At 40.8% G+C, this 27,381-nt stretch overlaps 1 long non-coding RNA gene and 1 pseudogene across 5 annotated transcripts in view; one reads left to right on the forward strand and one right to left on the reverse strand.

The window, feature by feature from the left end:
* The window catches only part of LOC119507057, a 117,714-nt gene that overhangs the window by 83,710 nt on the left and 6,623 nt on the right, over positions 1-27,381 (forward strand). For 4 of the 5 annotated variants that reach the window (XR_005211121.1, XR_005211122.1, XR_005211120.1 and 1 more), the window contains one exon: positions 22,386-22,419. This is a non-coding gene — a long non-coding RNA (uncharacterized LOC119507057). Of the gene's footprint in view, positions 1-11,295; positions 11,462-22,385; positions 22,420-27,381 lie in introns of all 5 variants that reach the window. The other variant, XR_005211119.1, reaches the window with a different exon arrangement.
* On the reverse strand, positions 8,587-9,577 carry LOC119507055 (annotated as a pseudogene).

A 27,381-nucleotide genomic window follows, 5' to 3' on the forward strand; every position in this document is an offset into this window, starting at 1 on the left:
AATATTTAGTATCTTTATGTAAAGGTGGCATGAGACCAGCACAGGGCTCCAGGGTTTCAGCCATGCCCATAAAGCAATGCAGCACAGAAACTGATTCCTTCCAATCGTGGACCTTTGTGTGGTAAGTTTGAGCAAAGTTTTGGAGGAACAAATGTGTAAATGCAGTCAATTCATTGTATAATTGAGAATATTCTGGGCTTCACTGTACATGTGTTTACAGCTTTATCCACAAATCTTTTGAAAAAAACTTAATGTTGAAATATTCAAACCTAGACAAAATGATAGTGAATAATATAATAAAATCCCAGGACTCTGTCACCCCATTTCAACAATTATCAACACATGCTTGGTTTTTTTAAATCAATAATCCCTCCCCATCCCCCCAGCAGCTTATTTTGAAATAAATCCCAGACTCCTCATTATTTGATCTGTATATCTTCCAGTTATCATTAAGCTTCTGATATTTTACCTCTATGCATCTATTCTAACATCCTAAAAACATAAACATGGTCTCCACCAAGTAGCTTGTGGATCCCACAGAGTAAGCTGCTCCTACATACATTCTGCTTGTGTTGCACCTCCAGGCCTGGAGCACACCCAGCTCCCTGGCTGTTACCATCTGAGTGCAGCACAGCTGGTCCTTGCTCTCTCCAACTTTCCTTGGCACTTCACCAAATGTGTGTAGAACCCCTACTAAGAGTAAGCCCTCAAGTAGGCTCTCTGCAGAGCACAGAGATTATCTGACATCCCTCCTGCGCTCCCCAAACTTAAAATATTAAAGGGCATACGTGGTATATGGACTAATGAGGCAGGATGTGACCTCTAAGGGTGAAGTGGGTGGCACAGATGATGAGTGTTGCAGGAAATAGGAAGACATGAGGGCCATTTCTGGTCAGGAGGAGCAGGGAGGATCCATGGCTGGGGAAAGGTTTGGCAAGCCTTTAAAGAATGCTGAGGTTTTTAAGGTGGATATAATTCCAGGCAGAGAAGTAATGCAAGTCCAAGCTCAGAGGCAAAAGGCAGGATATATGCACAGAAAATTGGGTTATGGAGCAGATTAGGCAGAGTGAAGGGTTTCTAAAAGGGAGGAGAGAAAGAGAGGCTGAGAAATATTAACCTATAGAGAAGTGGTATTCAAGTTTGTTTTTCCTGTATTGTAGTTCCATGTCTATAATTTGTAGGAAAAAATTCATGAGGAAATCATATAGTTCCATTTTATGGAAGAACAAATTTCATGGAGATTGTTCTGAACTGTTCTGGACTTTGACAGAGGATGATCATGTTGTGTTCTCTAAATGGTATATTATTTTTCTGAATCTACTCACAATTCCATAAAGTGTATCTGTTCCAGTTTTGTAATTTAACATAAACATGCTGTGCTAGTTTGAATGTGTTATGTACCCCAGAAAAGACATAGTCTTATAATTCAATCTTGTGGGTACAGAGTTATTGTGGTTGGGACCTTAGATTAGATTATTTCCATGGAGATGTGACACATACACACACACACACACCCATTCAAGGTGGGTATTAATTAGTTTTCTGGCATCCTTAAGAGAGCTCAGGGAGAGAGAGTGAGCCCAGAGCTGACACAGACCCAGAAGACTGGAGATACTAAGCTAAGAGATGAAGCCCAGAGTTTTCCCTGAAGAAGCTAAGTGAGAACCCACAGATGCTTAAGGAGAAAGCCACTGGAATCAGAAACCTGAAAGCAATGCAACTTGGGAGCAAAGGACCAGCAGATGCCAGCCACATGCCTTGCCAGCTGACAGAGGTGTTCTGGATGCCATTGGCCTTTTCTTCTGAGAAGATATATACTTCTTGAATCCTTAATTTGGACGTTTTCATGGCCTTAGAACTGCAAATTTATGAACTAATCAGCCCCCACTGTAAAAGCCAATCCATTTCTGGCATCTTGCATTTCCAGCAGCTTTAGCAAACTGGAACACATGCATATCATGACAAACAAAAGAGAGGGAAAATCCATATTACAAATGTAAACATTTCATATCAGTCTTGAATAGTTTAAAAAAAAATCATCCCAAGGTAGAAGTTCTAAGCTATAACCTAACTTTAAAGAAATAAATAAGAAACGTAATATGCAAGAATATTGTCACAAACTAAGTAGTGTAAATAATGTTTGGGACTCCCAATGGCTAAAAGTGCCCTGAGGCCTGCACTACAATAGAAAAGGCAGAAGTGTGGAGTGAGACCTAGCTTCGAATGCCGGGGTCGCCACTGAGGAGCCCTAACGTCCTGAAGCCCAGGTGTCCCCTTTGTAGAAAGTGGGATTGTTGACACTGACCTCACATGGTTGGTGTGAGGATTTCAGGACAAAACCTAAACGTACTTGGCACCACGTGGCACAAAGTTGGGGCTCAGCATATCCTAAATTCCTGTCCTCTATGAATTTAAAACTGAGAGTGGTCTTGGGCTTTTTAAAAATTTTAAAACAAATGTTTTTTATCAGCCTTATCGAGGTATAATCAACACACAACAGACTGTGCCAATTTAAAGTGTATGTTTGGTGGGTTTGGGCATAGAAACACACCCAGAACCCATGACCACAGTGGAGGCAGGGGACACATTTCCTCGGGCCTTTGAAATCCCCCCCTGGGAGGCAACATTTGCTCTGCTTTCTGTCACTGAAGACTAGTTCACATTTTCTAGAATTTTATAAAAATGGAATCACACAGTATGTGCTCTTTTTTTGGCGTTGTCTGGTTTCCTTCACTCAACCCAATTATTTTGAGATTCATCCATGCTGTTGAGTGTATCACTAGTTCATTCCTTTTTATTGCTGAGTAGTATTCCATCGTATGAATATCATACACAATTAAGTCTTTAAGCACAGGCTTAAACAGGCAGGTATGATGGCAGTTTCAAAGTATAGAACTGGCCTTCATCCAATAAATATCTCAGAGAGATAAAAATAATTTCAAGGAACACATTTTAGGATCTCCACTTCCTTAGAAATAATTTTTTTTAAAAAATACACATTTTAGGACTTCTACTCCTGCTAGGATAGAATAACAGAACTGGATTTATCATCTGTAATGGAAAATTTCATGTGTAAACCTGGTCAAACCAGCACTGGCCTGATTTTTACTGTGAAGGTATTCTGTAGATACATTTACACCATTAATCAATTGATTGCATATACAGCTGATTTACATCTACAGTCAACTAAGGGGATTGCCCTCAGTAATGAGGGGAGTCTCCTTATCCAATCAGTTCAAGGCCTTAAAGCCAAAACTGGGTATTTCAGAAGTCAGAAAGAAGAATTTCTGCCTCTTCTTCCACCAGCCAGCTTCTCTTGGGGAATATAACTTCACCTTCATTGGAGTTTCCAGCTTGTGGCCTGCCCTGTGGAAGTCGAACTTGCCGATTCCCTCAGTCATGTGAGTCGTAGCTTCTTATAGCTCGCTAGCTTCTCCTATCCTGCTTCTCTGGAGAACCCTGACTGATACACCCTCCCATAGGAAACCACTAAGAAGCCAGATGAAATATATGAAACTATGGCTTGCAGACATTGGACTCCAGGCAGGACAGGGCAGTGAACCCTGGGAAAGGGGAAACAAGCAAGGTGAGCCTTATGCTGGTACAGCTGACTGCCTGGAGGAAACTTCCAGGCTGTGCTGCGGGGAGGGGGAGCCAGGTGAGCCTGGTGGTCTCCCTGTGTCAAGGAGTCAGCGTTGGGAGCACCGTGAGGCCAAGGCAGCTGGAGTCCAGGGCAGAGAACTGGGAAAGCTCCACAGACAGAGATCCCTGGGGAGCAGTGGATGCCCCCCCCCACCCCCTAAATCTTCAATAAAAGCAAGTGGGGACACTACCCAACACCAGGGGAAAATGAAACACAAAGGATTGGAGGTAACAAGCCCAGGGCTGGGAATACTTTGTGCTCTCCTCAGACAGAGTGGAAAAACCTTGTAATTCACAGGCTATTGGATGGAGTATTCCAAGGGCATTGCTGAGTGAAAGCGTAAAGCTACTCCAAGAATAAAGGCTGCTCTGATCCCATGAGACAAAGCTTAAAAGCATGCTTTGGAAGAATCAAATCATTTCTAACTAACCTAACTGCATCCCAGAACAAAGCTTAAGAATATTTATAGGAATACAAAAATATCTAGCACTCAACAAGCAAAAATTCACAGAGTCTCGTTAAAAATTACCAGGAAGGTAAAGAAGCAGGAGACACGTCAGTAAATAGAAATAGACCCAGAAATGACATAGATGATACAGTTACTAGACAAGGACATTAAAACATTCATTATAACTGCATTATAATATGCAAAGGAGTAGTGAAAAAGGAAAACAAAAATATTTGAAAAAATACTGGCCAGAATTTTCCCAAATTTGATAAAAAACCCAAACCCACAGATCCAAGAAACTCAATGAACCCCAAACACGAGAAACTTGAAAACTGCACAAAGGCACATCACAACCAAGTTACTTAAAACCAATGGTAAAGAGATAGTGTTGAAAATCAGCCAGAGGGGAAAAAGACACATTACATATAGAGGATCCAAGTTAAGAATGGCATCACATTTCTTTTGAAAACAATGCGAGCCAGTGGAGTGAAACCATAAGTACTAAGAAAAAATGGTTTGTGGGGGAAGTGACAACTGTAACCATCTCCAGGGAAGGAGTCCCAGCACATGGAAGATAGCAAAGAACACAATGGTGCCAGTCACTGGGAACAGCAGCCCTAGGCTGCCAACCCACTCGACGGTCTGCAAGAGGGTTGTCAGTAAAAGCACGACCCATACAGGTGCTGGAAGGGACAGAGCAAGATCAGCTCCCTTCATGGCCGATCCGTCCCCAGGGCCAGGGGTCTTGCTCTGCAGCCAACCCAGGGAGAAGGTCCCCGTGCACCTTTCTCCTGCTGCAGGCGAAGGACCCTGTTTCCTTGCAGTGGGGACCAACATAGCAGTGGTGTCGGCAGGTGCCATGTAACACACGATTAGCTAAGCAGTTTCACCAGATGTTTACATGTGCTCAGGGCAGAAGGGGAAGGGATGTGCTGGGCGACCGCTATCTGCTGGGAAGTGTTTTATGTTAGGAAACCCCAAGAAGGGAGTCAGCCCACGGTGATCACTAATCCTAGGTGCTGGGCGGACACATCTGGTCCCAAGCCCAGGGTTCCTCCATGAGCCACAAGGAAAGGCAGCAGGCTGTGCTCGCACTGTCCCCTTCCACACAGTCAAGCTAAAGTTCTATACCCAGAAAAAATACCTTTCAAAAATGAAGGTGAAATGAGGACTCTCTGAGGCATATAAAAGATCAAAGAATTCACCCCCAGCATACGTGCACTACAAGAAATGTTAAAGGAAGTCCTTCAGGCAAAAGGAAAATGATACCAGATGGAAATCTGGATCTACACAAAGGAATAAAGGGCACTGGAAATGATAAATATGTAGGTAAATATTTTTTTTCTTATTTTTAATCTCTTTAAAAATAATCGAGCATTTAAAGCAAAAATAAGAATGTATTTGGGGGTTTATAACAGATGTACAAGTAAAATGTCTAAAAGGAGACGGCTCATAGCAGCTTCATGTACATCATTTTATTCTATCAAAGAGTTTAAAATCTTGGGGAAAGTTGACAATATAGGCGTGAAAATTTGCTAATTTTAGAAGAGGATATAATTCAGCAATAGATACTGGATTCAGCAAAAAATACAGTCTTTGCTGAATAGATTCATAAAAAAATACAGTCTTTTGCATCAGTTATTAATCTTTTCTAAACCGTATAGCTGCTTATAATTCTGAGGCATATAAATGATATGGAAGAATTTGTAAAAATGGAATTGTCTTAAAGAATTTAAAGTAAGAGCATGATTCTTTTTTGTAGTTAAATGATTCACAACTCTTCCAGCATTGGTTTATGCTAAAGAGGCAGACTCATCTTTCCAAGTAATAAAGAATAAATGAGTTCTAAAAGAATTTGTAGCTGGAGTCTTAATACAACAACTGTAAGTGGCTGTTTGAGTTGTCCCCACCCCGTCCTCAGATCTCATCTGTATTATCTTATTAGCTGACAGCAGGCTTATTGAATGATTTCATTTAGTTAATTTCTCCCCCCAAATGCATGTCATGTATTCTCAATAGGCTGTATTTCTAGCAATCAATAAATGGACATACATAAAATTTTAAAAAATGTATAAGAAGTGGTGTGATATTACTTGAAGGCAGATTGTGATAAGTCAGAGATGTAAAGTGCAAACCCTAAAGCAAGCACTAAAAAACAAACAACAAAAAGTTGTAGCTGGTGAGCCAAATAAAGAGATTTAAAACATGCCATGAAAATACTGAATGAGTGCAAAAGAAGGCAGAAAAAGAGGTCAAGGCAAGTCAGTGGAGCAAGATGGTCACTCTTTAGCAAACAGGAGCTGAGACTATTGGACCTTCATATATAAACAAAAAATGAGCCTTGATCTATATTTCCCATTATATACAAAAATTATCTCAAATGTATCATAGACAAATGTAAAATCTAAAACTATGAAACTTCTAGAAGACATAGAAGAAAATCTTGTGACCTTGGGTTAGGCAAAGATATCTTAGATGTGACACCCCAAACAATCCATAACAGAAAACAATTGATAAATTGGACTTTATCAATATTAAAAATTCCTACTGTTTGAAAGACACTGCTAAGAGAATGAAAAGATAAGGCACAGACTGGGAGAAAATCTTCACAAATCTTTTTTTTAGTAAAAAACTTGTACCCAGAAAATATAAAGGACTCTGTAAATTCAATAATGAGAAAACAATTAACCATCCTTCCTTCCACAGTAAAGGAAGTACGCTTGAATTGTTCATAGCAGCTTTATTTATAATAGCCCAAATCGTGAAACAATTTAGGTATCCATCAACAGATGAACGGATAAGCAAATTGTGATATATCTATACAGTGGAATACTACTCAATAACCAAAAAGAACAAACTACTGATACACACAACAATATGGATAAAACTCAAATACATTATATTAAGTGAAAGAAGCCAGAAAAAAAAATAGAGTGGATACTGTATGATTCCATTTATATAAAATTCTAAAGAATGCAACCCGTCTATTGTGAGAGACAGAAGATCATTGGTTACCTGGGGGCTGAGGGTGGGAGGGCAGCCAGAGTGGGAAGGAAGGATTACAAAGGGATACAAGGAAACTTTCAGAGGGACATATATATTCATTATCTTGATCATGGTTATGGGTTCACAGGTATATACATTTGTCAAAATGTATCAAATTGTGTACTTTGAATCTGTGCAGTTTATTCCCGGTCAATTATACATCAATAAGACTGCAAAAAACAAAAAATAATTAGTAAAATTAAAACTAAAAATAATAAACATCTTGTGCAAGTTGTTTCCTGCTCAGAGGTGCCCTGCCAAGGCATCTGAAATCCAGCCTTGGCTGTCAGGCCAGCAGGAAGGCATGCCCTCTGTAATTCAGCCCCACTGTGATGGTTGGATTCATGTGTCACATAGGCCAGGTGATAGTACCCAGGTGTCTGGTCTAGCAAGCACTGGCCTAACTGCTATTGCAAGGACATTTGTGGCTGCTTAATAAACCAGAAGGCTGGTTTATTAAATCATCAGTCAATTGGCTGCACCTGTGACTGATTACATCAGTGAAGGGCATGTCTTCCACAATGAGAGAATGTAATCAGCTGGATTGAATCCAATCAGTTGAAGACTTTTAAGCAAGACAGAGAAAGGACCTTCACTTCTTCTGCTAACCAGCAAAGCATTTCCTGAGAAGTTGCTCAAAGCTGCCAGTCGTTTCCTGAGTCCATCAAACATCTTCACTGGAGTTGCCAGTCTGCTGCCTGCCCTATGGAATTTGGACTCGTGCATCCCCACAGTTGTGTGAGACACTTTTATAAAATCTTTTTTTTTTAAACTGTGTTGCTTTATTTGGGGGGCTGAGGGGAAGGAACTCCATGGTGAGGACTACAAATAGAAGGGACCGTAATGTTTAAATAATTCACAAAATGAGTAACTGCAGTCATTTTCTTAAGAGGACTTGACTCGTGGAAGAAAAACTTTAATTGCTCTTGCAAAGAATATCCATATGAAGTAGAAAGTGGTTTCGATAACATTAGTCGAGAATACGTTCTAGAAACGAGGTAACTGGATGTGAAATTCAGGAAGCAATTTAATATTACAGTCCCAGATGGTTAGGCTGAGGCCAGTACCTAATGAGGATGAAAGCCTTGTCTGTGGGGAATTTGGGATGATACCTGGAGAAATATTATACTATGCATAAACCAAATTGAATTGTTTCCACAAGTTTTGTAAAGTTTCATACAGTAAAAGGGTTTTTCTACATGCACTTCAATTTCACAGCAAGAGTGGCATAGAATACCTAAACACAGAAGAGAGTATTCATGCAAGATATCTAATTCCTTGATATAATAATGCATACAACAATTCAAAGTAATTACACTATGATTACAACCAGGGCTTCCTGCAGCTACAAGGTGGTGGTTATGGAAAGCATGGTCCCCAGTATCAATATCTAGAAAGCAGCCACCAGCATCTGTGTTCTCTTTTTCCATTTTTTCTTCATTTTTCTTAATCAACTCTGCTGTTGTTGCTGATTCTTAGCAAAGCTGGTAAAAACAAAGTTGTAATAATTGAGTATAGCACTCTGACGATCAAGACGTTAAAAACCTTCAATCTTCTGGGGCAAGGAAAGCACTGTGTGACATTTAGAACTCTGATTTACAAACAAGGTGGTCACAAATTTTCCTGGCTTGAAGATTTCCACAACTTTCCTGATCAGGTCATCATAGGAGGTCTGACTTAAGTTTGTTTCAAAGCTAACATAAGAAAATTCTGGTTCTAGAGTGATGTGAATAGTCCAATAAGTTCCATCCGATTTCATACCCATAAGGATCGAACAGGGTGTCAACAATGACAGAACCTGGTATCAGGTCACAAATTCCACTCTCACAAGTGACATCCTTTGCAGTAACACCATCTTTCATGTTGAACTGGTCCATAACTGCTGGGTCAAGCTCACTCATCAGAATTTCCAGGGTTTGATCTGGCTGACTGATTACACGACTCGCTGGGAAATCCAGAGTATATAAGTACCAACAGTCAGAATTCATCCATCCTGTACCATATGCTGCTCCATTTGGGAAAATTTCATTAAGAAACTCTATTTCTTCCTGGAAATTCCAGGGTGGGTATCCTTGGTGAGAAAGCTTCATGAAATTCTTACGAGAATAAAAGAAGCTTTGAATTGAGTCAAACCCACTGTCATCCCTAGCAAGCTTCACCAGGGGAACCAGTGCTTTCAGTAGGAGGATGGTACCATATGTCTGCAAAATGAAACGTCTCTTGGAGACAAACATGCTACTCTCACTGAATACATAAGCTTCCTGCTTGTCAGTTTTTGTCACACTTATGATTGAACATTGCACATCCTTCAAAAGTATGTCCCACTCAGATCTTGGGATGGTGTGAAGATCCCCAGATCCGTGGTTTGCATCGGGCTGCTGCCAGGAGAACCAAACCTCCAGCAGCTTCTTGGTCCCTTTGAAAAAGTGTGCAGTTTCCATCACTGTGAGACTAGCGAACAACCAACAACCACAGAAAGTCAACTAAATTAAATCTTTTCTCCCGCCACTGCGGATTGTTCCAGCTGTGTTACTAAAGTTCAGGTTTCTTTCTTTCTTTTTTTTTTTTTTGGCTATAATTTTGTATTAACTTTTTTTAAAAAAAGGATTAATAAAATTTTCCCGGCTTTTTTTGTGAGCGCAAGTTGAACATGAGTCTGTTGGAAATAAGAGGCAGATACAGTTCAGTCTCTTGCAGTCCACTGCTTCCCCGTTGCAGAAGCGGGTGCTAGCTAGTGCCGCTGGCCATACTGTGTAAGCCTATAAAATCTTATATTTATAGATATCTCTTGCTGATTCTGTTTCCCTAGAGAATCCTAACTAATACACTCACCCAGAGGAATTTTTTGTGTGTGGGTGTAATTTGTTTCCCAACAGGTGATGCCTTCTTCTAATTCACAGAAAAGTCCTGTTTGTGTTAGCAGGAGCCTTGCTGAATCTGCATGAGTAATTGACATAATAATAATTTATTATATTTTACTCTCTTTTTTTTGAAAATAAGGAAAAGAGCCTAGTGAGGCTGCAGGAATTGCTGAACTGAAGATGAATGTCTCTGTGCATGTGATTAATCAGTCCACAAAAGACTCCTTGAAGTTAACAGAAAATAAGAAAAACTTGAAATGGTTAGGTTTATGTTTTTATAAACTACATGTTTCAACTTAATATATTATCTGTTAACTCCTTGTTTTAAAAGATAAAAAAAATTAGCTCATTTACACCTCCTCCCACATCCCTCTCCAGCACTTTTTGAATGTTGTTTTTACATTGTCATTCTGACCTTGTCAAAATGAAGACCTACTGACTGTGTGAATTGTAATCATGGAACTCTGTGCAAGGGTATGCATTTGCCTGGATTCTATTTTTAAATGAACTTGACAGTCACCACCTGCCCTTGTGTCATGGTTTCTCCAGCTCTGAGTTAATTTTTCACTTTTGTCTTCCTCTTGATAGTCTTTGTTATCAAATTGTATTTTTCAAGGCAGTACCTTTGATGTTTATTCATTGAATTCTTGCAATCCTAAACTGTCTACCTGTTATTTTTGCACTTATAGAACAACTTGATTAGGCATACAGTTTGGGGTCCCACTTTATTTCCTAAGATCATTGTAAGCAAAATTTCATCATGTTCTGGTGTTGAGAGTTTCTGGTTTTTCTCCTCTTTTTTGTAATTTGCTATTTACGTCTGTATGCCAATATGATTTTTTCTTTATAGGGAAGATCAGGAACTTCACTGCAACTTGACATGGTTTGTATCAGATTATCTGGGTACAGTGTGACCCATCAAGCAACGAATTTAAGTTATCTTTTATTTCAGAGGTGTTTCCTGTTGCTACTTGAATGTTCTATGCCCTTGTTGTTCTCTTCTCCAGGAATGCCAATTTTACACATTAGGTTTTTCTTTTTCCTCCATAGCTAGCCTCTTGGCCATAATCATTTTTGTATCTTTATTCCTTGCCACCTCGTTGAATTCCTCGAGCCTGTCTACACTGTGGGTTTTCTGTCTAACTTACACTTCCCTTTCGTGCCTTCAAATGTAATTTTCATGTCTGCAGCATTGTTGTGTTTCTCTTATATTTCAATCTTAGGCCTTGCCAGCTGACTTTTTGGTCTTTTATGTGATTTATAACATCTTGTTTTAATAAGTGTATTTCTTTTTTTAGCTTAAAACATGTTAAAGAACGATCCCTTGTGAATAGTGCTCATCTGTGAACACCACCTACTGTTTGCAGAGGAAAAATGTGAACCTACAGCTGAGGGGAAGGGTGAATCGGAATTTCTTCGAAACTATGGAGAACTATCATCCTGAACTTTTATTGGATTTCTTTGGTAATTTATTTTGCTTGTGTTTGCTTGTGTTTATCTTGTGTTCTCGCCCTGCTCTCCCCCCAGCTTTTTCCCCAAATTTCTTTCTGGAGAATGCCCCTCAGTGGTTCCCTTGTGAGTACTGTTCATCGGAGAACACCTCTTCCTGTTTGCAGAGGGAAAATGTGAGGCTACGGCTGAGGGGAAGGGTGCATCCAAACGATCTCTTTGTCTTGTCACCAGCACTCTCTCACTGAATCTGTTATTTCCTGTGCCCTGGGGAAGGTCTCTTACTTTCAGACATTCTTGGCACACTTTTTCTGTAAAGTGCCAGATGGTAAATATTTTAGGCTCTGCGGGCTGTAAAGTCTTGCCGCAATTGCTCAAACCTGCTATTGTAGCCCGAGAGCAGCAATAGATAACATAAAAATGAATAAGCATCGCTGCATTCCAATAAAACTTTATTTGTGGACACTGAAATTGGAGTTTCATGTCATTTTCTTGTGTCATGAAATATTAGTCTTCATTGGTATTTTTTAACCATTTAAAATCATGAAAAATGTTCTTGGCCAGCAGGTCATACAAAAACAGGAAAGGGGCTAGATTTGAGCTGCGACCCCTTTCCAAGAGGACAGTGTAATTTACAGTGAAGCTCTGATCGTTGGTTATTCTCCTCCATCCTTCAGGGAAATGACCTGACTCCTTGGCCTCACTTGGGGAGACAGAGCTGCATGCAGGGGTCTCCCAGGACCCCCAGCCTCTCCTGGAATTGATCTCCTCATCAGAGAACCATGGGTAGACCTTCCGCTGGCATGACACTGATTTTTGATGAAATCTGTACCCTGTTCTGAGTTTGAGATTTGTGTCTGCCAGCTGTGTCCTCATTTGGGCAAAGCTCTGCACCGTAATTGGCATCTGGTTTATTGGTGAGGGGTGGGTGTTCCTTTTTTCTTTTTTTTTTTCCTTCCTGTTTTCCATTATATCATTGGACTTTAAGAGACTAGAGTAAAAATACCTTTATTTAGACCTCTTTGAATGGAAGTCAGCCAAATGCTTTGGGAGATACAAGAATGTGGTTTTCTTCTCTTCCCCAACCAGCCCAGGGCCCAGTCCAAGTCACCCATCCTATCGATATTCCCTATTGGTCATTTCCCTAACTCTGTCTGTCTATACTCTGACCACCCTGGAACCCCTCTGATCTGGTCTTGACCCCTTTAATTCATTCTCCACTTTGCAGCCAGAATGATCTCATGGGTCACGAATCCGAGCATGCTACCCTCCTGCTCAGAACCCTTCAACAGGAGCGCTTTGCTTCAGGACAAGTTCAGTGGCAGGCATAGGGCATGCATTCAATAAATGCTTGTTAAATGAAGACTGTGGGGAAGCAGGAGCTCCAGGCCCTAATTGGGGCTGAGATAGGTCACTGAATTATAACGTGCCCTTTAGCCGTTTATTAAATCTCTTTTTTGCCTTAGTTTTTCTTTCTAGAAATACCTGCTTATGACCCTCAAACAAACATAAGATAGTGGAAGAGTGTGTTGGTTCAGGTCTGCTGAGAAGCAGACACTAAGATGGCATTGGATCTGTAAGGGATTTATTGACGGGGAGCAAGGAAAGATGGGGGGAGCCTCTGTACCCTAATGCCGGTCTGACACTTATGGAAGAAGAGAGGGAAGTCAGGTCTCAGGTCGCAGTGCAGTTCCAAGACAGGTTTGGCCAGTCCTGGTGCCAAGGCCACCCCTTGGAAGTGTCCCACCTCCGGCCAGAAAGGGCCGTGTGGGCACCCAGACTGCAGGCAGTGAGAGTCCTCAGCCCTGGGGATGGCAGCACCACGGGGGTCCATGCTCCCTGCAGCAGAGCACCCAAGCAGTGCATGTGCACGGCCACCATCTGTAGAAAGCCCTCGACTTGTTAGGACATGAGGCACTAACCGAGCCCAGGGAGGGAAAAAATTCTTATTGATTATTCAAGGACTCTCTGCTTCACTTGTGGGTTAAGTTTCTCCTTCCTGCTACATTCCATTCACTCTTTTTACTACTCATCAGCACTTTCGTGGAGAGGTTGGCAGGAACAGAGAGGCAAGACGAATTCAGGCCTTTTTTTTCCTGCTCTTGAGCCAGCAGGACCAAAACACCCTTTTTAAACTTTTTTATTTTTACTTTCCATTTTTACAGAATGCTTTTTGTTTGTTTGTTTTTAATGGTAACATGTTGGAAAATATTTATGCATCATATTGTCTAAAGAAGATGTTAGATTACATTTCTGTTGATAATAGCTTTAGAAGAAAGTATGGATACTATATTATCATCGTCGCCTGTTCTTCAGCTCTTATTGGCATTTCCTTAAACTACTGACTTTTCTGTGGCTTCAAATTCAAAACAGAGAGGATGCGCCAAAAACAGGCCAAATCAGTGTTTCCTCCGCATACAGAAGAAAACATGCTCTTAAAAGTCTTTTTTTCTCAGGGCCACTTAAGATTCATTCAGAAAGTAATTGGCTGGGGCCAGGACTGAAGAGTAAGCCATCCAACTTCTGGACATTTTCTAGGGGCTATGTGTCCAGAACTAGTAACCCGATTCTTTTCTACTGGCCTATTTTCAGGGCCTTAGGCATGAGGCTATTTTTTTTTAACCCCAAACCAATCTTATAAAGAAAATGAAGCATTAATGAAATCTGCTGCTATATAACTTGTGCCATCTTGAAAGCTGGCAGCACTGGTTCAGAGCAAGGACTACAGGCCAAGGCAAGCACGACTCGGAAGTCACCCAGCCCCAGGGATGCTGCCCAAGGAGGCCTGCCGCGGGCACCGGCGGACCGACATCTTCATCTTATTAAGAAATACTGCCTGGAAGCAAGGACGTGGCCCGGTTCCTAAAGGACCAAATGGGACATGCCAGGACAGCTGCAGTAATGTTACACAATATTCCCTATTTGAATAGGGAGCGAATTTCATGTAGACCCACATAAGTGGTCCAGTTTCTCATTTATTCAGGACGTGTAGGTTCAAGGTATCACGTGCTCAGCCTAGTGCTCAGTGGTGTGGCTGAGAGGTGGCGCCAGCTTTCATTTTGTCTCTACTGTCCTCCAAGGTCGCCATTACTATCCCCATTTCCACAGAAGGAAGCCAAGTCCCAGACACATGAGAGATGTGGCCCAGACTCATGTGCCTGAAAAAAGCTGGATTCAAGGTTCAAACCCAAAGTGTCTCACGCCGAAACCCAGGTCTTTCCATGTACCACAGTGCCTTAAAAGACATGGAGAGGCATGGTCCTCATTTTCTGGAACTCACAATTTGATTGAGAAGGGAAGGCAAATTTTATGATTTAACTAGAGAATAATTTTGAGTTGTATAATAATTTGAGAGTTAGTTTTAAGTGGGAGACTATAGTCTGAGTATCTCAAGAGTTCAGAAGAGGGAGACGCTGTCTTGCTTTTCAAACAGTAAGCAGTTTCCTCTGCGTCCCTCCCCCTTCCTGGCCCTCATGTCCCCTGAGAACCCAGGGGCCACCAAGTGTGCACACCCTCAACCCCATCACCATGGCCCTCCCCTCACTCTGTCAGGACCCCTGCCCCCCGCCTCGTCTCCTCCCCCTCAGGCCCTGGGCTCCTGGGCCTACTCTTGCCCTGCTCAGGGGGCTTGCTCCGTTGTATCTCCAGTTGTGAGCTTCACTAGTTTCTTCTCCTTGGGCTCTGAAAGTGTTGAAATCTGTTCTAATTGGAAAAAAAAAAAAACTTCCATCAAACTGCCTCCTTCTAAGGCACTTTTACTTCCTTCAGCCTTTCTGAGCCCAGCTCTTGAGATTCAGTTGCTCTGACTGATCCTACTTTATTTTCCATTTATTACATTTTAGACTATTTTAATTTCTATCCCCTGCCTCTGGCCAAGCTCAGTTCATAACTACCAATTTTTAGGGACTTTGGAGTTACCAATTTTCATTCCTTTGCTGTTAAGCCTCCTCCTGGTTAAATCCTCCCTTCTTCTGTCATACACTCCCGCTCCCTGCTCTGGCTGTTTCTCCTCAATCTTCTCCTTTTTGGCTTTCTTAGTATAATCGCACTTTCCCTGAACAATCCCGACCCCTTCCAGGCCTGGAATGTCCACTGATACCCCATATCGGTCCAGCCCACCTCACTCTCCTGAGCTCCAGGTCCAGCCCACCTCACTCTCCTGAGCTCCAGCTTAGGTTGCAGCCCCAGCTAGATGCTCCAAGTTGTGTCAAACTCTGCGTGTCTAAATGTAGAGCTTCTTCCCTTACTCTCCAAACTCCTCGCTGCCTCCTCTATAACTTGCCTGGATCAACATCACATCTCTGGCCACCAGGATGCCCAAGACAAAACCTGAAAACCTCCCCTCTCTCCCCCTCTTCCTCCCTCTCGCTGTCTCTCTCCCTCTTCCCTCCTCCCATTAACCAGCTGCCTCCCAGGTACACTCTGACCCTCACTTCCTCCCTCAGGGCTTCGCCCGCGTCCTCACATCCTTCACCTGGGCTGCCCCGAGCCCAGGCTTGTGCCCAGTGCTCCCTGGCTTCCTCCTCAGCTCCATCCCTCACCTTGCTTCCAGGTTGACCCCTATGGAGCCTGCATTTCAGGGTCCTCCTCACTTGCAGCTCCTTAGCAGAGTGTAGAGCCGCCCTTGTTAGCCCGTTCCTGTCTTTGTAACCCCGTCTCTTTCTGCTCTTGTCCATCACTGACACCACGTATCAGAGCACTTGCATTTTCCCAAACACCCCGACTCCCTTCTGCCCCTTTCCTCGGTTTACCTTGTTCTTCCTCCCAGACTTCTCCTCTGCCTCTTGTTTTCCCGGGGAGCACATTCTTTAGGCGCCGTCTTAAATGCTCGCTCTCTAAACCTCCCCTGTTCCCTTTGTGTTGTCCCCAAGTCCTTCCTCTCTGCAGACATTGCACCTTGTGGTCATGGGGCTGTCCTCTGCCCCAGCTGTGATCAGTCGGTACGGAACCCAGCCTCTTCCTAATATAGCCAGATTTTCAACAACACACACACATTCTTTCACTATGAACTTTAAGGTATGCTTGAGTGTTGGCTGCACTTATATCTAAACCTGTCTACTCCGTATTGAGATAGTTGCTGCACTCAACTGCTTTTCTAGTTGTTCTGTGTATATATGTCTTATCTCTCCCTTTAGATTATAAAATCTTGGAGTCCTTTACTTACCCACAAAGTTATGGTTGGGCGGGAGCCAAGACATTGAAAGTGCTTCGTGGGTCTGTGATAGTTTTCTTTGATTAGAAAATCCATAGTTAAACCGTGAAAACAAATACCTTTTATGGCTACTAAAGAATTCTGAGCTAAATAAGGGGGGAAATGTTTGATCTTAGGCTAATTAATTTGCACACCCATTCTGCATTGTATTCAGAGTTTTTGTCTCTTACCCTGAGCAACTCAGAGCATAGTATTTCTGTTATTATCTGATAATGTTCAAGTTTGATGATTCAATGATTAATTTTGAATTCTTCTAACAGTATCTAGTGAAATTTCATATGATCTATCTTCTGTACTATTGGGTTGATACTTATAGAGGAGTAGTGACATCTTCCAGAGGAAGGGGTAAGGAGCTGGTATTTGGTATTAATCAAGGTCAGGGTTCAGCCCAAACCAGATTTCCATGCGGGAGCAGGACTCTGTAAGCACAGGCCCGGAGCAGGGAGGAGCAGGGGCACCCACACTTCCCGTTCTCCCTAGGAGGAGACAAGGAGGCAAGGAGAGTGCCTGAAGGCTGCCATGCCCACCTGGCTGGCCCGACAGTGCCCACACAAGCTCCTGCAGAATCTGCCCTAATTCAAGGGTTGGTCAAGATTTGCCCCAAGAGAATGTAGCTGTATAAAAGATGGAAGATTTTAGGCCCTCATGTTTTTGTTTTTGTTTTTGCAGTTCTGGAGAACTGTTACTCCAAATATTTATCCAGATGCAAAATTCTTTCAATCATTGTTTTAGAATAAGCTATATTAACTAAACTGGATCCAGGAAAATTCTATAACCAGTTTTGTTATTAAGAAACTTCATTTTTCATTTGGTGCATTCCTTTCCTCCTTCATTTATTCATGCCTGGGACTTGGTCCAAATCCTACATAAAACATATATGGAAAGAGAGAAAACAAGTGGCCTCTTTATATAAACTAATCAAGAAGGAAATGAAGCCACCCAAATGTGGCCTGTGCCATCTGCGGTCTGTGATACATAGCAAAAAACAGTTGTGCCTTTTCTTTAAATGTTAGCCGTGAAATACAAAATCCTTTTTATTAGCACCAGATGGCAAGAATGCTTATTAAAATGCCATGGCTTATTAAATAAATAATGTCATTTTAGACTCACTGAGCTGGTAAAGACTATTTTTTGCATTATATTAAGTATCTTAAATTATGTATTACTTACTACTTCCACTTAAATATGTGAATACTAATACACATATACCAAAACTTAACTTTAAAAGTAGAAGACTGAAACGTCATGGGCAGAATTGATGTATTTTTTAAGTGCAAAAGTAGAATGGCATTTGAGTCTTATGTTTAAGATTTATTGAGATTTTCATCAATTGCTGAAAATAAGCATTACTTTATATTTCTCAGGTCTAAAGGGGAAGAGCAGGAGCTACAACTAGCTTTTTCTCCATCTAATAAGTCCAGGAGGGGATAGCTTTGATGAATAACCAGGAACAACTGCATAGAATTTTTGCAGGAAAAATAGTGTTGGAAACTTCCCTGCAAGGTCATGCTTCTGATATTTTGAATTCACATTTAAAAGTCACTAATAATGATTTAGTATGCTGAGTAAGGAACAGAACATTTTCATTTAATTCCTAATCATTAAAGATGCTTTGGTTGAGTCTTCTTCAAGCAGGGCTTTTAAAAACGACTCTGAAAATGCAGATTAGAGTGCCTTTAAATATTTCATTTTCTTTTTCGTTTTCACCTATAATCTGTACATGATCTGTGAGTTAGCTAACACAAGGGGGATTTAGGAAGAAATCTTTTTGAGATATGAATTCATCTACAACAAAGTCAATCCACCTTAAATTTGTGGGGTCAAAGACTGTGAGTAATACTGACCCACCTTACACTTGTCCAAGGAATTGGATTTTCTAGGGTCATTGCGTGATCAACCTCATCTCCTCATTGCTACTGAGACCTTACTCTGTACCTCCTTAAATCAAGGTCATCACTTAATATAAGTTACTGATTTTGAAACCAGCAGGTGGATTCAGGACAAAGTAAAGAGCAAATAGTAAAGTGGCTTACCTGTTTATCTGAGTCTGTTTGCTGTGGGATTTTATTTGCTGCATTTAGTTTTAAAGGCTTAAGATAAGGGCATTTAGGAACAAAGGGACCTTGGTGTTGCAAGAGCAGCAGGTGAGTTTTCACCTGGACAATAGTGGTTAATGTGTTTATTGACTTGATTGATCATCACCTGTCCCAAGGGACCTAACCCCCCCCATCCCTCAGTTAAAAGATATATATATATCTATATTTGGTTGGGTTGTGGTTACTTTGTGTAGTTTTGTCATTTTATGCTAGCATATTTGTCTAGGAGGACAAAGGATACATGACTGGGTAAATTTGTTCTTAAAAGCAATTGCATTCTAAATCTACCAACATCATAAAGCAAATTCATAAAATGGTGTTGTCCTTTGACTGCCTGTGTGAATATGGATTTATGATTACTATGACTTTGGAAAGATTATGTCATTTCACACCTTCTGGGATTCCCAAATGAGGTGACTCTTAAATGGACTTCAAAGGGAATTTCTACAGTTCATCCATGAGATAATTCTACAATTCTGGAGTTCCTGAATCTCCAGGTAGGCTGACTTACCTGTTCCCAGCCACTTAGACAGCAGGGAGAAAATGGGAAGCACCAGGTGCAGTGCTAGAAATGTGTATATCCATGTATCCAGCAAGCACTCAGTAAGTATCCATCAAATCAAAGGACCAGAGAAACAACCCATCATCTAGCTACACTGGCGTGAGTGAGTAACTGACAACATCCTATATTCTGCTTTAGAGTGTGTACCCCTCTTCATGTTTCCAGAGCCAACCACAACATCGTGACGGCACTGTGAGCGTAAATAATTATCTGCAACATAGTAGCAGTTCCTTTATCATCTGCCTTTTGGATCTTCTTTTACTATCACATTTTGGGTCTTAGAGTTATTCTATCAGTGTGTTATATTGCTGGTGTCTGAAGCCACCCTATTATTTGTATTTCCAAACAGAGGATTTTAAGGGGGAGGCTGCAGGAAAGGAAACATAGGAGTTGCAATAGCCTGTGTGCATTTAGTGATTTTTAATGAAAGGATGTTAAAATATTGCTTATGTCCCTAGGAAGTGTGTGTTCACTCTCACAGCTTTAGAACTGACATTATAAACAATGCATCTAATACTTTTATTATTGGCCTCACCCACATTCCTGAGAGATGAATGTCCATCCATCTCTGCTTCTAACTTTTCATGCAATTTGGAAATGCTTATGTGTGTTAGCATTCATTTCCAAATATCTCTAACAGCTCTGTACCTTAGTAATATTTTTCCTTTTTTACCAACACTGTAAAATTAACTTTTGTTGATTTAGTTGCAGGCACTTAATTTCTATGTTTCTTATCTTGTACTTTATATCACATGAGTTCATATTAAAATTTTCACATTTTCTATATACATTTATATACTTATATATTTATATCCTATATATTTATATAGTATTTCCATACTACATTTAGAACTAAATAATTCTTGACCATTCTTTTGTCAAATACTTCTATTTTATCTGGGAATCCCTATTCCACTTGGGTTGCAGTGATTTATTTTGGAATCAAGTAACAGGAGGTCAGGTCTTGTGTTGAGGATTATTTATTACTATTCCTAATGTATGAGTAGCTCTGTTTGTACTTAGTCTCAAGTTGTGGTTGAGAAAGCCCATTTATTACATTTTATTTTCTTTCATGTCCTCAGGTTGAAATTTCTCTGCAGCAATTGCTTTTCACTAAGTGAGAATTTTTAAACAGCTGAACCTGAAGAATCCTACTAAGCTTTTTTCTACACTGTATGATTACTATTTTTACATTTAGAAAATAATGCTTAATGTCCCATCATGTTTGGGAAACAAAAACTTATTTTACTTTCTAATTTTATTCTACTTATTATTCCAGGTCAAATAGTCACTCAATAAATTTCCTTCTAAACCAAGTCAGAAGCATTTGAATTCTATTTGGTTTCAGTTCTCTCTGGATCAGTTAGCAGCCGCCTAGGTGATGTTGTTCGGGAACTCTGGAAAAACCTCTCTTCTCTGTGTGACACGCCCGAAGTTTTGCGTTAGAGGGTCATTACTTGGAGTTTGTTATCAGATGGTGCCCCTTTACCTGGGAACATCCCTGGGGAAAGTGAATCTTTTCATTATCAACCACCAGTGTTTTTTGTGCATTGGCTTTTGCCTAGGGCAAGTGTGAACAGATACAGAATAGAAGCACACAGCAAGGAGAGAGAAATAATAAAAAATGGGCTGGGGAGGGAAGGTGGCATCAGGGACAAAACTTAACCTGCACAAACATTTTACCTCTTTCATCCCTGACTCCCACACAGTATTATTTGTCTGATGTTTTGGAAAAGTTAATAAAATGTAAGCCTCTTTTTCAGAATTTCGTGCAGAATAGACAACTATTTATTTTCTTCTTCTGTGCTGCATGTCGGGCTGAGCACATCACATGGATTATTGTGCTCCTCAGAGCAGCCCTTTATACTGGTGAGGAAGTGAGGCTTAGGGAAATGTGCTAACTTTCCAGTGGTCCTGCTGCTGGTGACTTTCTTCACAACTACTGAACATTCAATCTTAACCATTAAACTGTATTTATCCTAAAGGTAACGGGGAACCATGGAAGGGTTTTAAGAAAGGGAGTGACATGATCAAATTGTATTTTAGGATGATCACACTGACTGAGAGTAGATTAGAGGTGAATGAAATTAGAATTATCTAGGCAAGACCCAGATGTTGCCCAGGAGATGGCAGCAGGAAGGAAAAACAGTAAATGAATTCAGACAAGACTCAGGAGTGGCTGTCATGAGGATTTAGTGAGAAGGGCAGGGAGGAGTCAAAGATAATCCTTGGATTTCTGATTTGAGCAACTGAGTAGTTGGTGATGGTGTTCTCTAAGACAGGAGCAAGAAAAAGGATTGACTGGGGCTGGGTGGGGATGGTGGGGGTCAGAGGATACTTTAGAACAATGGAGTTTCAGGTGACTGTGAAGATCCAAATGCAGACAGATGCAGATTGTCCAAGAAACAGTTTGTTCTATGGGCCTGGAGATCAAGGAAAGAGATCCAGGCTGGAGATATAAAACTGGAGGTCAGATCATAGATGGAAAGTTCACCTGGGGACAAAGTACAAAGTGAGAAGGGCAGAAGGCCCAGCACCCATCCCAGACAAAACAAAGTAAAACTAAAGTAAACAAGATCAACACAAAAGGAGAGCCGAAACAGGGGAGCCCATCAGGAAAGGGGCAGGAAAGCAGAGAGGAAAAAAGGCACAGGGACAGCACAAGAGTTCAAAAGCCCAGGAAGAGAATATTCCAGAAGGGAGAAGGACCCACAGCAGTCAGGTTCCCGAGAGGTAGGGCAGGGCCTGGATGCAGCAACAGGGGGTTGTTAGTGATGGGAGGGCAGTGGACAGTGGGCGGAGGGCAGACGCTGGACTTGGGCCTTATCTTCAGTTACGAGATGGACACGTGGCTCAGGTAAACCATTACTTAAGTCAGAGAAAAATAAATGATTTGTGCAGCCCCTACAATCATTTGCTCCTAATGCTCTGGTTGGCATTCTGTTTTCATTTTTGGAGGCCATTTGATTCTGACTGTACAGTCTAATTTTTTTTTCAAACTTGATGACGTTCTTGTCAAAAGTGGTGTAATTTTGGGATATTGAGAGTTGTGATTTTTTTTTTTTACAGGTGCCTTCTGACAAGTGAGGTAGAGAGAAGGCAGGTAAGTCTCCTTGATGAATACATTTTGCTCTTTATTTATAAAGGTTTTGAAGAGCCTCATCTAGTCATAACAAATGTAACCATACCAGGAGACTTGCTGAATTGCTGCTGGAAAATGGATGGCCCTAGTGTGACTTCAAATCACAATGTGTCCTATTGTCTCGAAGGCTGGATTGGTTCACTTAGTTTTTCTCTAGTCCTTGTGCAGCCAAGACAGTGAATTTAATCCTCATTTTGTAAAGCTGACTTCACACAGAAATTCCTTTGTATAACGAGTCTTTCTCTTGAAGTATATGCTAGAGATTAAGTAGCAATTAAATAAAAGATGTCACCTATACTGAAACATCTGCATAGAAGCTGAATCCTTTTGACAATGAGGCATAAATGAAGGGGAGCAATTTTTGTTTGTGTGGCTTTTTATATTTGGAAATGTTTTGTGCATATCAAAATTTTTGCATCTTATTTATTGACTATCTTAATTCATTGACTATGTAAAATAACAGCTAACAATTCCCTAAATTGTCATTTCTTACCAACTCTTTAGCAACTATTGTTTCCTTCTTTATTTGTCAGTCATCGTGGATGCATCATTCTGAAGTCTTTGCTCACTTGTATTTATTTCATGTGGCCATTTACATACTTAGACACAGAAGGAAAACACTGCAAAATCTTTGTTTGATTCCACTACATGCATTCTACATATCTTGAAAATTAGATGTGTTTGGAAGCATTCCACAAGGAAGTTAAAACTTATTTTCTCTGAGTTTATATCTTTAAAGCCTGGTTTTGAAATAATATTGTCAAATAATGCTACTAAAAAATAATACTGTAATGGTGACCTTATCTGTATTTATATTTTCTTATATTCTTTTTCTTTAATCTGTTGGATAACCAGTTCATTATGCAAAAACCTTTTCCTTCATTAATCAGAAACTAATCCAGTTCAGATAAATCTCAGCCTCGGATCCCTGGAATAGTCACCTGCTCTTCTTCCACCTCTTGGAGAGATTGGCAGGAGAGACCCTGACACCTGAATCACTGGCCAAGAGACCGGCTGGAACTCTGTCAGGAAAAGATCTTCCATGAGCCCAGTGGGCTCACCAACTCGACCGTTAAAACCACCGGGCAGTTTGCACCTGCTCTCCTGTGAATTGCTCACAGCAGCAATGTGCACAATCTTATCCATGTCCGCGTCTACCCTAGTGGGTAGTAAGCAGAGCCCCCTTTTAAAACCATATCAAGGTATCCAAATGGTGAATTATGCCAAAGCAGAACCTTCTGTGCTTTATCTCTCTGGTTGAAATTCTCATCTGAATTCAAGGAATTTATATTGCATTTCCCTCAGCAAAGTATGTGTTTCACTCCTGAAATGACCAGAGGAGGGATTTACACAGATAAGCAGCATGTGAAGCTTTTAGACAAAGTGATACCCAGAATGTGACCGATCTATTTTCTTCTTATCATAAGCATATCCCATCATATAAAAGCTACAGTCGAGGTAGATGGAAACAACTGCCTCTAACTCCCAGCCAGAAATGCTAAGTACTTTTTTAACAAGTTAAATCGAACAGAATCTCTGGTGGGGACGTTTGGCTTTGGTGGTTTGGATGTGGAGTGACGCCCAGCCTGGATGGGTGCTTATCCATGTGTATTCAGGGGTCACACGGTGCGTTTCAGTCAAACAGAGACTGACGTTTTAGCTGCTTAACCACTCTGCAATTTAGTGTTTCATTTTGGCAGAAAAAAAATTGAATATGCAAGCAGGCAAGCAGAAACTAGAATGGAGTCAAGTCAATTTTCACATCCAGAGTGAAATATTTCCTCTGGGAATAGGAACTACTGGTGACAGAGCTGGAGAACAATTTGCCTACATGTATATATCATAAGAGAATTTAAAAGCCTGATTCAGATTTCCATACAAATATACAACAGTCTGTAAGTTTGGGTTTTCGAGTTACAGTTGCCCTCACTGTTTTAAACCTCATCTTTCAAATTAAGTCATTTTCACAGTTTAAATTTTGATGGTCATTCCCTCCTGCTGACTGTGGAATGTGAGGTTGGCTCCCTGATTCTAACTTGGTCCCCCATCATTGCTTCTTGACTGGTGCATTCTAGAGCACGGGAAGGAGGAAGTGACCTTGACCCGAGCTCACTGCACTTGTCAGGTGATTCCTGGTGACTCTTCTTGTGTTATAAAACTGTCTGACCCACCTTCTCCTCTTTTTGCAGTCACTAGTGAGGGAAGAGTAGAGCCCAATGCAACAGAGATGCAGAGCAGACAAGCAGAGGCAGCAGGAGGCCATCTGAAGGCCAGTCTTGACTGCTTTCAGTAAATTCAGTTTTTCATTGTGTTTTTTCATTTCTTCAAATTTGTAAATGGAAGACTGTATTAGTCAGAGTCCTCCAGAAAAACAGAACCAACACATATAGGCTGAAATCGTCACTTCTCACCTTAAGGCCTTCAACTGATGGGGCAGGAGACGCCTCTTATTCTGAAGGCATCTCCTTTGTTGACTGTAGATACATTGGCCATAGGCACAGTCAACCTTTGTTGACTGTAGATGCATCAGCCTTAGGCACAGTCAACAAACCCTCACAGGAACAATCAGGCCAGTGATTGCTTGACCAAACACTGGACCCCACAGCCTGGCCAGTTGACATGTGAACTTAGCCATCACAAAGACTAAAGCCAAATGATGGTGTTGAATGCTATCCAGAGTATTTGAATTTTGTACTGATGCATTATTCTCAGCATACAGTGTAGAGTTCATTTTAAAATTGTGATAAATTTCTCTTTAGTTTAAATAACAGTTTTAAAGTCTATAGGTGAAAACTCACATCTGAACTTGGCTGAAATCGTCACTTCTCACCTTAAGGCCTTCAACTCTGACTAATAGTCTTCCGTTTACAAATTTGAACACAATTTTTCTCAGTAATTTCACTAAGGCAACAAGGACAACTACTCTAAGAACAGGTTTCATGGCCAGAACTATTTATCTCCCCTTCAAGTAATATAATTACTTTCTGCTTTCTCAGTGCCATTGTGTTATGGCTTTTTGTTAGGCCCATTATCAAGAACATGAAGGATCTGTCAGCAATAGTTTTCACAAGCGTTGGGAACACTGAGTATGAGGGGAGTGAAAGGCACTGGTCAAATCCAATTATTATGAAAAAATCTATGTACTGAGGAGTGTACATATTCTTCTGTTTCACTAGAATTTAATCATACTGACAAATGTCAGAGCCCAAGAGATTCTTACCAATACCAATTTGAAATTATAATTTTAATTAAATTCACCAAATGTTGGATGAGCAGCTACTGTGTCCCTCACTCTGGGCAAAGCATTACAATACAAAAGGAAATAAGATTAGAATTATCCCTCCTTCAAGGAGCTCACTAACTGAAATCCCCTCTCCTAGACTTCTTTGGTGAATGAGAGCTTTTTAGTACATTTGTGACAATTTAGTGAAATTTTCAGTAATTTCATAAGGTTTTTAAATTGTGATTTCCTGTTGGCCATATGAGAGGCTGTTGCCATTCTGTGGCAATATGCACACACGAGAGAAACAAAGAAGCAAAGTATGTAAGCAAGGAATGTTAGTTTTATTTGATTTTAATTAGTGTGGATCTGTATCTTGAAATGCAAGTGCCCATACAGCATAAGAACTGTATAAAATCTAGTTAAAATACAATCATTTCCTCCATATTTGAACTGTAGCACTTTATTTCCTTGAAAGCTGTTCAAGGTGAAAAAGAGTACTTACTTATCACTTTTGGAAGCTGCCAACTTAAATACATGTTGGAAACAGAGAATGTTTTCCATCCACCCTTCCTGCCTCTCCCAGGTGGAGTTCTTGGACTTCTCCGGCAATGCCTCTCAAACCCCTACAGAAGAGCCCTCGGTAGCTGTGGAGTGGGGGAAGTAGCCCAACCTGCAAATAAGAAATTTCTGTTTTACCTTAAAAATTGAGATGACCTTTGCATTGGTGTGTGCTCGCCTCAAATGCCCCTCCCTAACTCTTAGCACAGCTCTCCCCTTCTCATTCAATCCATAAGCCACCTGCTTTAAAACATCTTCCCTGACCATCAGGCTAAAGAGATTGCACCTTCCCCATACTCATTTTTTTTCTCTGCAGCCACTTTGCTTCCTTTAGAGGACTTGCCAGACTTTATATATAAATAGATCCTCCCTCCCTTCCTTCTTTCCTTCCTTCCTTCCTTTCTCTTTTTCTCTCTTTCTTTCTCTCTTTCTCTCTTTTTCTCTTTCTTTCTACTCCCTCCCTCCTTCCTTCCCTCCTTCCACTGGACTAGAAGGTCCATATCTTGTTTGCTATTTTGTCCCATGCGTTCAACACACTGCTGCTACATAGTAGGTGTTCAAAAAACATTTTTTGAATGAATGAGTCCTGAATAGTTGTTTCAGATTAAGATCATTATGTACCATGCAGAAAAGTATCTCCAGCAGGAAGATTGTATTTATCCAGTGGCTTTTTGACCCTCCCGGCACACTGCTGCATTCTCCAGCTTGAAAAGGATACCTCTAGGACTTGGGAGGAAGATAGAGGATCAATATTTATTGAGCACCTCTTATGTGCCCAGCAAGCATGAGGATACAGTCTGTACATATAGTCATTCATTAAATCCTCAGAACAACCTTATGACCTAGGAGGTATTTTGCCCATTTTATGCATATAAAAAAACAAGATCAAAGAGGTCAAATTGCTCAATGAGTGTCTGAGTTAGAATTTAAAGCTGATTTTATTTGATTTCCAAGACCACATTTCTTTCACTAAAAAAATTCTTGCTAAGATGTCTGGAGGGGAATTTGCTAGTTGCTACTGATTGTCCATGAACCTCAACTACTGTGTTTTATGTATTCATAAATTTATTAAACAGGCACTATGATTCATTAGAGGGGACACAAAGAAAAAAAAGTCAGTGTCTTCCCTAGAGGAGCTCATG

This window comes from Choloepus didactylus, chromosome 12 (assembly GCF_015220235.1).
Source record: "Choloepus didactylus isolate mChoDid1 chromosome 12, mChoDid1.pri, whole genome shotgun sequence".
In the NCBI taxonomy this organism is placed as follows: Eukaryota; Metazoa; Chordata; class Mammalia; order Pilosa; family Megalonychidae; genus Choloepus; species Choloepus didactylus.